Source organism: Nicotiana attenuata, unplaced genomic scaffold (genome assembly GCF_001879085.1).
Source record: "Nicotiana attenuata strain UT unplaced genomic scaffold, NIATTr2, whole genome shotgun sequence".
NCBI classification, from domain to species: Eukaryota; Viridiplantae; Streptophyta; class Magnoliopsida; order Solanales; family Solanaceae; genus Nicotiana; species Nicotiana attenuata.
Window position 1 is genome coordinate 12,215 of NW_017676160.1, and position 13,706 is coordinate 25,920.

At 36.7% G+C, this 13,706-nt stretch overlaps 1 pseudogene; it reads right to left on the minus strand.

Moving 5' to 3' along the window:
• Nucleotides 1-5,989: 5,989 nt before the first annotated feature.
• Nucleotides 5,990-10,775, minus strand: LOC109220802 (annotated as a pseudogene).
• Between the last annotated feature and the right edge of the window lie 2,931 nt (nucleotides 10,776-13,706).

Consider the following 13,706-nt stretch of genomic DNA (forward strand, 5'->3'; position numbering starts at 1 on the left):
GGAAGGACCATAATAATGATAACTGACACTTCGTGAACAGGGAAGCCGAAAAGAAAGCCTAAGAAAGTGCTGCAAAACTGTAGAGCTAATAAGAGGATGACACGTGTAAAAACGCATTAAATGGAAGTGACAATTGAAGCGTCAATTCTGTCAGAGCATTAATGGTGACAAAAATTCTCTTTTAATGAAATCCACTTCCCAAATATTCAACTGATGAATAAATGGAAAGTGGGGGACTATCTGTATTGGTGAAAATTATATTTATATATAAAGGTGACGTGTCAAGACACGTGGATTAGTCAAATTGTCAAAGAATCGCAATTAACCACGAGTCAGGAGTTACAACAGATACGAGCAAGGAAAGAGGAAGAGGCACGGGACATCAGACAAGTAACACGGCGCCCGTACCTATTTAAGTCATTTATATCCGAGAATCAGAAGGAATGAATCTGACAGCATACGAGGGTCCAAATACAATATTTGATAAGCATTAAATGCTGAAAACGTTAGAGAATCTGTCTTAAATGTAATGATTATGTAACGTAGCATTCAATGTCATTTATGTCCCATAATAGCCTTATTATGACCAAAGCAAGGCACTTACATCTAAGATAGCTATTAAAGGAGAAGACTGAACAATTGTAAGGACACGAAAAATCATATGAATATACTTTGGTTTACTTGCTTTATTCAATTATATTCTGGCTATTCAAATTATTCTCTTTTATATATTATTGCGATTATCAGTGACCCGTGTTCTTCTAAAATATAGCTTTAGTCAAAATTCTATTTTTTGGTTAAACACTAAAGAAACTTGCTTATAGATTTCCTTTAGTTAACCATACAAAAAATATTTATACTGGCGGTTTATGTCGTCTGACATATAAATTCCAAAAGAAATTGATTTTATGAATAAGTTAGGCAACTGTGATAGTCTGAATTGGCTGCAATGATCGTCAGGCTGTTTCAACGATTGTGATAAGGAGAAGACTATACTTCTCGAGTATGGATTTCTATTATCGCTTCATAAAATGTCTTAACAGTAGAATTGTCATGTGTCATGACTATTAGCAGTAAAAGTTGTGGTAGTATTTCAATATTTTTGTGGACCAGTGGCTACGAATATCTATCATGTGGCCTTTTGCATGAAGATATGTGGCCAAATGGCTGAGCCATAAACAAGTGACAATCATCTTTCATGCAATTAAACACTTGGCAATTTAAGAAACTCCTAGCATCTCTATAAATAGCCTTCTTAATTCATCCGTAAGTGCAATCAACAAAAACTGGTCTTTTTACACTTTTCTTAGCTAATCATTGCTTTCTTCTTTAGCTAATCATTTCATAACTATTATTCCCACTATTGACCAAATCACTATCTCTTTATATTATTTCTTCCCTCCGGTTTATTCTAACTTGCTGGATTTATTATATAATTTTGCTGATTCCTGTATCCTCTAAATAAATAGAGATGAGCTTGTTTAATCCTGGCAAACATTTCACATTGTTGAAATAGTTTCTTAGGACAGTGCCTAGCACGACTCAAGCCAATTCGTGTATATGCTAACAAATAATATTATAGCAGTATTATTATTGTTATTTTTTCGGTGTCATTTCCCTACAATCAAAGAAACTATGGCAAGTAATACTACTGCGGAAATTTTTGATGGTGCTACCAATTTTGGTGTTGTCTCCGCTGCTACTGTTCTAGCTGCCCTGCCGATATCCATGGTGTTGCAAATACGTTATTGCATCCACAACTTTGGCAGATACTAATGTCAAAACACAGGTATGTAAATAGACATGGTTACATATCAAATGCTAAAATTAAAACCTTCAAGAAAATGCACCTCAATGCAAAAGAAGAGTTGGGATAAATGATAATCTCGCTAAGTCAAAATTAAATTTGACTAAAGCGGATAATATAATTGTTGCGGTCATTTTTCAAATAAATAATGTGGTCAATGTGAGAGATTAGGTGATAGACTCTGGTGCTACTAGGCACATTTGTGCAAACAAAAATGAATTTTTGTCGTAAACCCAAGTTGAGGAAGGAGAAGAAACTATTTATCTTGGTGACTCAAGAACAACTCGCGTTCTTGGGAAAGGAAAAATTCTTCTCAAACTCACATCTGGTAAAATTCTAGCATTGAGAGATGTACCGCATGTTCCTAATATCCAAACCAATTTGGTTTCTGTGGGGTTATTAGGAAAAGTTGGAGTGAAGGTTTCTTTTGAAAATAATGAGGTCGTATTGACCAAAAATAATATTTTTGTGGGCAATGGATATTGTAACCATGATTTATTTGTGCTTAATACTTCCGATATAGCAATAAAAATGCATCTTCTTCTGCTTATATGGTTGAGTCAATTTCTTTGTGGCTTACTAGACTAGGACATGTTAATGTTGCGTATATAAAGAAAATGCAGTCACTAGGACTAATATCTGGTTTAGACTCAAATAATTTTGACAAGTGTGAAATATGTGTTGAAGCTAAAAGTACTAGAAAGACTTGTTTTTCCGTAAATAGAGAAACTGAATTGTTATCCTTGATTCACACTGATTTAGGCGATTTAAAGCAGACGATGACTAGAGGTGGTAAAAGATATTATGGGACTTTTATTGATTATTTTTCTAGATATACTAAGTTGTATTTACTTAGAAATAAAGATGATGCTTTTAATGCTTTTATTTCTTGTGAAACTGAGGTTGAAAATTAACTTAGTAGAAAAATCAAGAGAACTAGATCTGATAGAGGTGGAGAATATTTATCTTTGAATGAATTTTGTGAAGACAATGGAATTATTCATGAAGTAACTCCGCCTTATTCACCTGAGTCAAATGGAGTAGCTGAAAGGAAAAATAGAACATTGAAAGAGATGATGAACTTTATGTTAGTTAGTTCTATGCTCCTGATAATTTGTGGGGTGATGCTATATTATCTGCTTGTCACTTACAAAATAGAATACCACATAGAAGAACTGGCAAAACTCCATATGAATTGTGGAAGGATTATAAACCTAACTTGAAATATTTTAAAGTGTGGGGGTGCCTTGCTAAAGTTCTTTTGCCTGAACCTAAAAAGAGAAAAATAGGTTCTAAAACTGCTGATTGCATGCTTATTGGATATGTTGAACATAGTGCTGCTTATAGATTTTTTGTTTTAAAAAGTGATGTGCTTGATTGCAATACTATAATTTAGACAAAGAATGATGAGTTCTTTGAACATATTTATCCATTGTCTGATAAATTTCTTGTACACCTGTTGAAACAAATAATGAAATTTACCTCTAATGAGGAACTGAGAAGGAGCAAAAGGCCTAAGAAAGAATATTTTTCTTATGGAAATGATTTTCAAACCTTTCTTGTTAATAATGAACCATCAAATTATTTTGAACCTATATCTTCTTCAGAAGCTAAATATTGGAAAGAGGCAATAAAAGTTGAAATTGATTCTATTATGAGAAATAATACATGGATTTTAACTGATTTACCCCCTGGTGCAAAACTTATTGGTTGTAAATGGCTTTTCGAAAAGAAATTTAATTCTGATGGATCTTTAGATAAATATAAAGCTCGGTTAGTAGCAAAAGAATTTTCTCGAAAATAAAATATTGATTATTTTGATACATTTGCACTAGTGACTAGAATTTCTTCTATTCGAGTTTTAATTGCCTTAGCTTCAATCCGTAAGCTTTTTATCCATCAAATGGATGTCAAAACTGCTTTTCTAAATGGTGATTTAGAAGAAGAAATTTATATGGTTCAACCTGAAGGCTGTGTCATTCCTGGACAAGAAAATAAAGTTTGTAAATTAATTAAATCTCTTTTTGGCCTTAAACAGGTTCCTAAGCAGTGGTATGAGAAATTTGAACAAGTCTTATTGAGAGACGGTTTTTTCTTAATTGAGGTGGATAAATGTGTTTATACTAAAGCGGTAGACAATGATTATGTAATAATATGTCTATATGTTGATGACATGCTTATATTTGGTACAAGTTTAAATATTGTGCAAAGTACTAAATTATTTTTGTCTTCTAATTTTGATATGAAAGATCTGGGTGAAGTAAATACAATATTGGGAGTTAAAGTTATAAGGAGTGAAAATGGAATAATGTTGTCACAAGAACATTATGTTGAGAAACTTCTTAAGAAGTTTGATTATTTTAATATCACATCTGTGAGCACTCCTTTTGATGCTAACTCTCAGTTGAAAAAGAATAATGGTACCCGGTTGTTCAGTCTAAATATGCGCAGATTATTGGGAGTTTGATGCATTTAACGAATTTTACGAGGCTTGATATAGCCTATGCAGTGTGTAGACTGAGTAGATATACTCATAATCTCAACACACATTGGTCTGCATTAGATAGACTAATGAAATATTTAAGAGGAACCATGAATTATGGTATCCTATATAGTGGATTTTCTTCTACTTTAGAAGGGTACAATGATGCAAACTGGATCTTTGATTCAGATGAGACAAAATCCACTAGTGGTTATGTATTCACCCTTGGTGGTGGTGCAATATCGTGGAAATCAGCTAAACAGGCGATCATTGCTAGATCGACTATGGAATTAGAGTTTGTAGCTCCGGAGTTAGCTGGTCCTGAGGCTGAGTGGCTAAGAAACTTCTTAGCTAATATCCCTTTAATAAAGGACGTATTGTCTCATGTGTCTATACATTGTGATTGCCAAGCGGCAATAGCTATAGCAAAGAATAAATCTTATAATTGTAAAAGTAGACACATGAAATTAAGACATGATGTCATAAAGCAGATGCTGAGAGATGGAATAATTTCCATTGACTATGTGAAGTCAAAGATAAATTTGGCCGATCCTCTAACTAAATATGTGAAGAAAATAAATTCTTCAAACCTCAAAAGAGATGGGGTTAAGGCCGACATGTTGTCAATAAAGATGGTAACCAAACCTATGTGATTGGAGATCCCACGAAGTAGGTTCATAAGGGTAATAACAAGTCGATATTGGCACTAATTGAGAAGATGAGTTATAACTCTTAATGAATCCATATACCTTTTGGATGGTATATTTAAAAGCAGTATACACTTGATGAATTCACCTATATGAGAGTGGAGTGGGCCCGCTCCTATGAGATTTTGGCCTAATCTCTAGAGCACTCATGAATAACCAGGCACGTGCATAGCCTTTTGGGCGCAAAACCGCGTTGAACAGCAAAATTGTGAGGATCAAAATGTGATTGATAAAATCTCTGACTTACAATAAGAATTATTGGTTCAGAGAAATATTATATTTCACCAGTAATTCTGTAAGTTAAATTTTATTGGTCTAAGTTTGGTTCATAGTCCAGAAGACATCAAACCTATTACATTTAGACCATGCAAATCCAGCAAGTTTTACTCTTCTATCCATTACTTTTATTTGTACAAAAAAGTAAAATTGAAATAGTGGGGGACTGTGGTAGTATTTCAATATTTTTGTGGACAAGTGGCTATGAATATTTACCATGTGACCTTTTGCATGAAGATAAGTGGCCAAATGGCTAAGCCATAAACAAGTTGCAATCATCTTTCATGCAATTAAACACTTGGCAATTTAAGAAACTCCTAGCATCTCTATAAATAGCCTTCTTGATTCATCCATAAGTGCAATCAACAAAAACTGGTCTTTTTACACTTTTCTTAGCTAATCATTGCTTTCTTCTTTAGCTAATCATTTCTATAATTATTCTTCCCACTATTGACCAAATCATTATCTCTTGTTATTATTTCTTCCCTCCGGTTTATTCTAACTTGCTGGATTTATTATTTAATTTTGCTGATTTCTGTACCTTCTAAATAAATAGAGATGGGCTTGTTTAATCCTGGAGAAACATTTCACATTGCTGAAATAGTTTCTTAGGACTGTGCCTAGCACGACTCAAGCCAATTCGTAGTATATGCTTACAAATAATATTATTACAGTGTTATTATTGTTATTTTTTCGGTGTCATTTCCCACAAAAGTTTCATGAAATGTTATTAATGACATCCTCAGTTAGAAGTCCAAGAGATACATAGGACGAACCACCCTCCTTCATTGCTGCATTGCTCTTCTCTTTCATTTTCTTCGCCTTTTCCTAATTTCACCCTCGCTACAATCCTCCATCAGCTGCCGTATCCAACTCTCAATTTCCTTCGCACCCACTATACCATCAGGATCATATGCCCCCTCGAAATCCTTGAAATAATCCATTCGAATCTCCACTGCCAGCCCCAATTCTTTAACCAACGTAAACGCATTCATCTGCTGGTCAGCGAAGTGGGGCCAAGTGGCCATAGGTATCCCAAAGCAGAAGCTTTCTAGTACAGAATTCCATCCACATTGAGATACAAATCCGCCCACTGCTGGATGAGATAGTACTGTTTCTTGAGGTGTCCATCCTATCACTTTTCCGACCCCATTTGTCCTTTCGATTAATCCTTCCGGTAGCACTTGATCAAAATTCTCATAATTACTCGGCAGCTCCATTTTCCCTTTTGGTGGAGGTCTTCGTAAAGACCACAAGAATCTGTAACCGCTCCACTCCATTGCAATCGCAATTTCTTTGACCTGTTCAGGTTCGAAGCATGCCAAACTTCCAAAGCACAAAAACACGACAGATTACTTTGGTTGCTCATCCAACCATTTGATAATGCTTTCTGTTTCGGATTGGCTGTTTCTACCGTGACCGCCCTCCTTAAAATTCACCACAGGACCAGCTGGATAAATTTGCAGAGCTATCTTCAAATCTAAAAGAGATTGAAGAGCAAAAGGTTCTATCTCGACGAATGTGTTGACCATAATACCATTCGTCTCTTTAATACGACATGCATTCGAAGAAAAAGTTCGTCGTAGCAGTTTGATCTATTGTCAACCTAGGCAAAAGTTTTGCAGGATACAAGTTTTTAAAACCAGGGATTGCCAATTCCTTATCGGAATTCATGAACTTGGACGTGTCTATATAATGATCTTTTTTAAGGGACTCAAAATGAAAGGAGATAGCAAGGAAAGTAGCACTAGAGGTGAAGAAAATGTAACTTGGAACACAATTTATTGGCCACGTCTATCATAGGGGTATGGAACATATCAAGAACGAAGCCCACGAGCCGAGAATTAGAGCTCATGTTTGTTTAACCAAAAATTAGATTTTAGGTCAAAGCTTGAATTTAGAAGAACTCGGGTTACTGATAATCGGAAAAGTATATAAGAAAGAGATTTTGAATAATATAATCAGAAAGCAAATAGAATAAAGTATATTCCAGTAATATTTTTTTGTGTCCCTACAGTTGTTTGTGACTTTCCCTTTTATAGCTGTTTTGGGAATACAGATTTTCCCTTTGTCATAATAAGACAATTATGGGTAATTAATGACCTTAAATGTTACGTTATGCAATCATATACATTCAATACATATTCTCTAATGTTTCTAGTATTTAATACTCATTAAATGTTGTATCTGGGCTCTTTTTGCTGTCAGATTCATTCCTTTGTCTCTTCTCGATCCTTGACCTTTGAATGTCTTGAATAGGTACGAGCGTTGAATTATTTGTATGATTGCTCGTACCTTCTTCATTTAACTTGCTCGTATCTATCGTTACTCCTGTCTGTTGTTGCTCGTATCTGTTAACCAACCTTAATTCTTTGACTGCTTGGTCAGTCTACGTGCCATGACACATCACCATATAAATACAATTTTCCCAATACAGATAGTCCCCCCACTTTTCATTTATTCATCTGTTTGAATATTTGGGAAGTGGAATTCATTAAAGGAGAATTTTTGTCACCATTAATGTTCTGAAAGAGTTGACGCTTTAATTATCACTTCCATTTAATGCTTTAGACACGTGCCATCTTCTTATTGGTTCCACAATTTCCAACACTTTTTCAGGCTGTCTTTTCAGCTTCACTGTTTATGAAGTATCAGTTACCATTATTGTGATCCTTCCATTACTGCGTTTTTACTTTTGACGGTCGCCCATCAGTATAAATTCAATTGTTCCTTTCACCTTTTACCAAATAAAACTTTTTTCTTGAACACTTGAATTGTGCGAATCTTTGTTTACTTCTTTCTCTTCTTCATCATGTCTTCTTCGAACCCTAACCCTAAGAGAGTTCCTATTTTAGACAATTTTCCCAATGCTCCTGTTAGACATAAAAGAGGCGGGAGACTTCGTAGCTTAGGATCCTCTCGTGGTGGTGGTTCTGCCATGCCTTCTCTTAGCCCTGGTTCTTCCTCTAGAACTAGAGGTTCTTTTTCTCAAAAATCATCTTCTAAGAGCAAGGAGGCCTCTGAACCATTACGGGAACCCTTGGTAGAAGAAATAGTCCCTAACGATTTATCTTTTCAGCATGATAGACAATCACTTGACCCAAATTTCTGGTTTGGATCGTGTTGATGCTTACCCCACTATGATTACAGAGATTTTAGCTCCCATAGTTCGCAAAGATTGTCACTGGAGTAATGATTTTCCCATTCTAATCCCCAATCCAAATCAGAGGATTACTTCATATATGACTGGATTCTCTTTCGTTTACACATACCCTTTTACTCTTGGGTTTAAACCAGCTATTGACCAAGTAATTCTCGATTTCTGTCATTTCTTCAAAGTTTGTTTAGCACAGGTTGGCCCGCTTGTATGGAGGGTTGTTGCTTGTTTAAGGCATCTGGCCAATTTAGCAAACGTTGATTTCACCTTCTCCCACCTAATTCATCTATACTCCCCTAGATTTTTTCGTAATGGTGTCTTTACCTTAGTGGCTAGGAGTAAGAGAGTTTTGGTAAGCCCAGAAGATGATAAGGATCGTGGCTGGTATGCCCGATTTGTTGCTGCTCCCACAGTTGGTTTAGTGGGTGAACAAAACGTTCCCTTTCCTTAGAAGTAGAATTTTGCACGTAAGTCTCTCATCTCTCCCGTACCTCTTTCTTTCGAATTTACAAATTTCTTTAACTTTGTTTCTTTTTTTTTAGCAACCATGGGAGTTGTGGAGAACATTCCCAATTTTCGTGGTTGGGTAGATAAATTGTTGAAGATTGCTCCTATGGAGGCTAGGTCTTGGAAATTTATTTCCAATCGTCATGGTTGGAAAGTAAAGACTCACGGTATGAGTTTTTGTCTTTCTCGTATGTAAGATTTTTCTCTTTATTGCCTTAACTTTCAATTTTCTCTTTGTCAGGTTTTGCTATTCGAGGTGTTACTGCTGAAGCAGTTGCAGCTTCTCGTTTAGGAACCCAACTTTCTTTAGAAAGTGCTCAGGATATTCTTCTGAAAAGAAAAACCGCAGACGATGATAGCTCCGACGAAGAAGAGGAGGATGGTTCCTTGGTGAAAAGGCCAAGAGTTCGGAGACGTATCGTCTCTGATGAAGCTGAAGTTTCTCATCATCTTTCTCCAACCGGGCCTGTTAATCTCGTCTCTGACGATGATGTTGCTACCCCTCATGATACTCATGAGTCGATTAACCAGCTTTTCATTAGTGGTTTTGAGAGTGGCGAGTTAGGACCCGTTTTGGATGAACCTCCCCTATCTTCTTCTTCAACTCCCATACCTTCAGTTCCTTCCCTTCCTTCTTCTGCCGTGCCTTTGGTTCCTTCTTTATCTTCTCCAACTTCTTCCGTGCCTTTGGTTCCTTCCTTATCTGCTCCAACTTCTTCTGCACCTCCCGTTGTTGTTTTCACTTCTTCTACCGCTCCTCCTTCTACTGTCCACAATGTAGAAGCGGGTTCTACAAGCAAGAGGATTGCTATGAGGAGCGTGACTATCGAAGTGCCTGCTAACAATAGCCTTTTGAGGAAATCCGGTCAGGCGGATGTTTGGCTTGAACCTTTAATAGGTCAAATTGAGAAAGAAAAAATGAATAGCCATAGCTGCCTGACTCTGATGAACGACATAGTTCATTCCACCTTGAAGGTATGCCCCTTCTTTTTTTAATTTTGCCAGAATTTTTCTAGAATTCTAATTTTTCTTTCCTTGTCATTTTCAGGCCAACCTTATTGGTACAGAGCTGATGAGCAGAATTTCTTTATTAGAGAAGGTGGCACGTGACTCTGAAAAGGCTGTTCTTGATTCAGATAGGGAAGCTCGTGACTTTCAGTTGAAAGCAGCTAATTGGAAGGACCAATTTGATAGTGCTCAAATAACAATAGAAGATTTACAAGAGAGCAAGAATAACCTGGAACAGCAGGTGAGAGCATTAACTTCAGAGCTTGCGGTTGTTAAGGCTTCTTTAAGTCAGGCTGAGAAAGAAAGAGAGTGTCTCGTGTCTTCTTTCTCAGAACAATTATCTAAATCAAGTGAAGAGATTAGAGAGCTGAGAGCTCTTTTAAGTCAAAAAGAAGTTTATGCTGGAGATTTGATGCAGAATTTGACTCAAACCCAAGAAAATCTGCGAACTTCTGAAGACCAGGTGAAGGCCTTAGAAAAATCTCATGCCTCTCTCCAAGCCTCTTATAACTCAGCTCTGAATGAAAATGAGGGTCTCAAAAATGAGATTGCTGCTTGGGAAAGAGATTATGAGCTTCTTGAAGATAAGGCTGCAGTTGATATAAGCTGGGCTTTTTTGAACTCCCGTCGTGATGCCTTAGTTGAAGCCAGCCAAGAAAAATTTAATCTGGAGTCAGAGTTAGCTAAGGTGATGGAGACTATTGAAAAAGCTCAACAACCATTGGACTTCCCTTCTCCCGCGATTGAAGTTTCCGAAGCTGAAGCTACCGGAGTTGATGTTCCCGTGAGTGAAGTTCCCTTAATTGAAACTTCTGCGGTTGAAGTCCCCATGACCGCTGGAATTGCCTCGGGTGATGCACCCTCTTCAAGCTCAATCGTGACCCTTATTGCAAGTCAAGTTGAAACTTCATCTATTGATACTCCAATGGTTGGAAATCAACCCACTTCCGTTGGTGATGCTGTTCCAGTTGAGCACGCTGATGATCCTCCTTCAATCCTTTCCTCTCAGTAAAAAAATTTATATCTATTTTTGAATTCCTTTTTGCAGGTACCTATTTGGAAAACAGTATTTAAAGCTTTTGGGTTCATTTGAGAGTTTTTGTAATCAAACCCTTGGCTACTACTTGAGGGTTGATTTTTAGAAGTACAAGTTCCCAAGTCTTGTTATGGGGCATTTTGTATAAACAATTCGATGACTAAATTTATACTTTAGTCTTTAGTTTTAAATATTAGGAAGCTTTTATTTATCATTGCACTTCCGTATGTTCTATCCTTGCCTTTTTATTTTTAAGGACTTAAAGAATAGTCTGCATTTTTGTTCTTTAAAAAATGCTTCTGTTCATCCCATTACTAAATAACATGAGTTTTATAAAAGAGGGCCCTTTTATATTTTGACACTTAATGAAGAAGACGTCTCAACTTCATAATGGTGTGATCATACGATAAAAGAAATAGGAACACACGTGTTTTTTGCAATAACTTCGAGAAATTTTTACTTCTGGACTTTGACAAGTTTTGTATAATACTTTACATGTTCTTAAATTACATCTATAACTTTCTCGTAACTATTTTTTCTTGTAACAGATTTTTTGTTTAAAAAAATAATAATAAACACGAGGTTTTTCTTTATAACCCGTTTTAGAACAATAAATGCAAGGTTTTTCTTTACAACCTGCTTTAGTACACAGCTTTTACCCTAATTACAGTAAAGATTTTCTTAGCCTTGGCTCATGACTTCATTTGACTTTTATTACTCTGCACTTGACTTTTTTCCAGGCTTGATTTTTCTTCAATCTTCTCTGCCCTCTTTATATATACTTGTGTATATTATGTAGTCCCCCAAGTGTTTGAATGTTGAAGTATGAAGCCTCGAGCACTTGATAGTTTCTCTCATTTGGTCCTTTTCCTGAAAAGGAAATACATACGGGACTCGGAGGTACGATTATAGATGAAGACTGCTTAACCCGTTTAAATTTCTATCAGAATAATTGTAACCCTGGGCCAGGAATTTTAGTTTATTCCATTTTGCCTTACAGGTCGTGACTCATCATTTAGTACGGGTTAGCGTTTTGCCTATCATCTAAAATCGTTAGTAAAATTTTAACAATTCAAAAACAAATATAATTTAACATGGTGATACCTAACCGTGGGTTTTTCCTTAGAAGTAGTATCTCTTCGAATGAACTGCATTCCAATGCGAAGGAAGCACCTTCCCGTCCATTGTTTCCAACTCGTATGCTCCTTTTCCTGCAATATCTCGAACTCTGTAGGGTCCTTCCTAGGTTGGACTTAGTTTACCCGCGTTGGCCGCCTTTGTAGATTGAAATTTTTTTTTAAGCACGAAGTTCCCAGCTTTGAAGTATCGCAACCGTGCTTTCCTGTTGTAATATCGTTCGATCACTTGCTTTTGTGCTGCCATTCTTATTAATGCGGCTTCTCTCTTGCCTTCCAGTAGATCCAAATTGACCCGCATCTCTTCATCATTAGACTCTTGTGTTGCTTGTGAGAATCTTGTACTCGGTTCTCCTATTTCAACTGGGATTAATGCTTCAGCTCCATAAACTAAAGAGAAAGGAGTTTCACCTGTGCTCGTCTTTGTTGTCGTGTGATATGCCCATAAAACTCCGGGTAACACTTCAGGCCAATTACCCTTTGATTCCTCTAAATGTTTCTTCAAATTGTTGATTATGACTTTATTCGTTGATTCTTCTTGCCCATTGCCTACTGGGTGATAAGGTGTAGATGTGATTCTCTTAATTTGCCAGCTCTCAAAAAACTCAGTGACTTGAGCTCCGATAAATTGAGGGCCATTGTCGCATACAATCTCCTTTGGTACACCAAATCGGCAGATGATATTACGCCAAATGAAGTCTTTGACCTCCTTTTCTCGTACATGTTTAAATGCTCCTGCCTCTACCCATTTAGTGAAGTAATCAGTAAGTACGAGCAAAAATTTTACCTGTCCTTTTGCTTGTGGTAATGGACCCACGATATCCATTCCCCACTTCATGAATGGCCATGGTGATATGACCGGATGTAACAACTCCGCAGGTCTATGCATGTTGTTACCGTACCTTTGACATTTATCACATTTAGCTACAAAACTTTCAGCTTCTTCCTCCATTTTAGGCCAGTAATATCCTGCTCTAATCAAGGTTCTAACCAGTGATCTTCCTCCTGCGTGATTCCCGCAATGCCCCTCATGTATTTCCCTCATTACATACTCCGTTTGAGAAGGTCCGAGGCATCTTGCTAATGGACCACCGAACATCTTACGATAAAGATTCCCTTGTTTTAAACAGTAACGAGCAGCCTTTTTTCGAAGTGCATGTGCTTGCTTCTTGTCATTAGGGTCGGTACCATACTGTAAAAAAGCAACAATTTCGTTTCTCCAATCCCAAGTTAAATTATTAAAATTTACCTCATTCTTATCTGGATCGAGAACTGAGTGAAATAAATGTATAATTGCAGCATTTGCATCTTTTGCTACATCAGCTGCTGATGCGAGATTAGCTAAGGCATCTGCTTCAACATTTTCATCCCTCGATATCTGTATGACCTTCCAAGTTTGGAATTGCTTTATCAGTTCCCGTACCTTTTCTAAGTACTGCTGCATCCTTGCTTCCCTAGCTGTGTAAGTCCCTAGCATTTGATTAACCACGAGCTGCGAGTCACTTTTGATCACTACTTAATTTATACCAAGTTCTCGTGCCAATTCTAAACCTGCAATCACAGCTTCATACTCCGCTTAATTGTTAGTTA